Source organism: Dipodomys merriami, unplaced genomic scaffold (genome assembly GCF_024711535.1).
Source record: "Dipodomys merriami isolate MVZ:Mamm:240054 unplaced genomic scaffold, mDipMer1.0.p SCAF_1634, whole genome shotgun sequence".
NCBI classification, from domain to species: Eukaryota; Metazoa; Chordata; class Mammalia; order Rodentia; family Heteromyidae; genus Dipodomys; species Dipodomys merriami.
Window position 1 is genome coordinate 73873 of NW_027202976.1, and position 684 is coordinate 74556.

A 684-nucleotide genomic window follows, 5' to 3' on the forward strand; every position below is an offset into this window, starting at 1 on the left:
AAACCAGGCAGGGACTCATCAAAGAAAGAGAGCTATAGACCCATTTTTTTGATGAACATTGATTCAAAATTCTTAACAAAATTTTGGCCAATCGACTTCAACAATTCATCCAAAAAATCATACACCACGATCGAACAGGATTCATTTCAGGGATGCAATGCTGGGTCAATATATGCAAATCAATTAATATAATTCATCACATCAACAAGAGCAAGGATAACAACACACATGGTTGTCTCAAGAGATGCAGAAAAAGCATTTGACAACATTCAACACCCATTGATAATAAAAACTCTGGAAAAATTAGGAATCCAGGGAACATTTCCTCAATAGAATAAAGGCTGTATATGACAACCCTACAGCCAGCACTGTACTTAATGGTGAAAAACTGAAGCCATTTCCTCTTAAATCAGGAATGAGACAAGGACGTCCATTCTCGCCACTTCTCTTCAATCTAGTATTAGAATGCCTAGATACAGTAATAAGACAAGATGCAAACATAAAATGGATCCAAATAGGGCAAGATGATGAAAAACTCTCCCTCTTTGCATATGGCATGATATTGTATTTAAAGAATCCCACTGACTACACTCCCAAATTATTCAAGCTTATTCGAAACTTGGGCAAAGTAGCAGGGCATAAATTTAGCCCTGAAAATCAATGGCTTTTCTGTATGCCAACAAT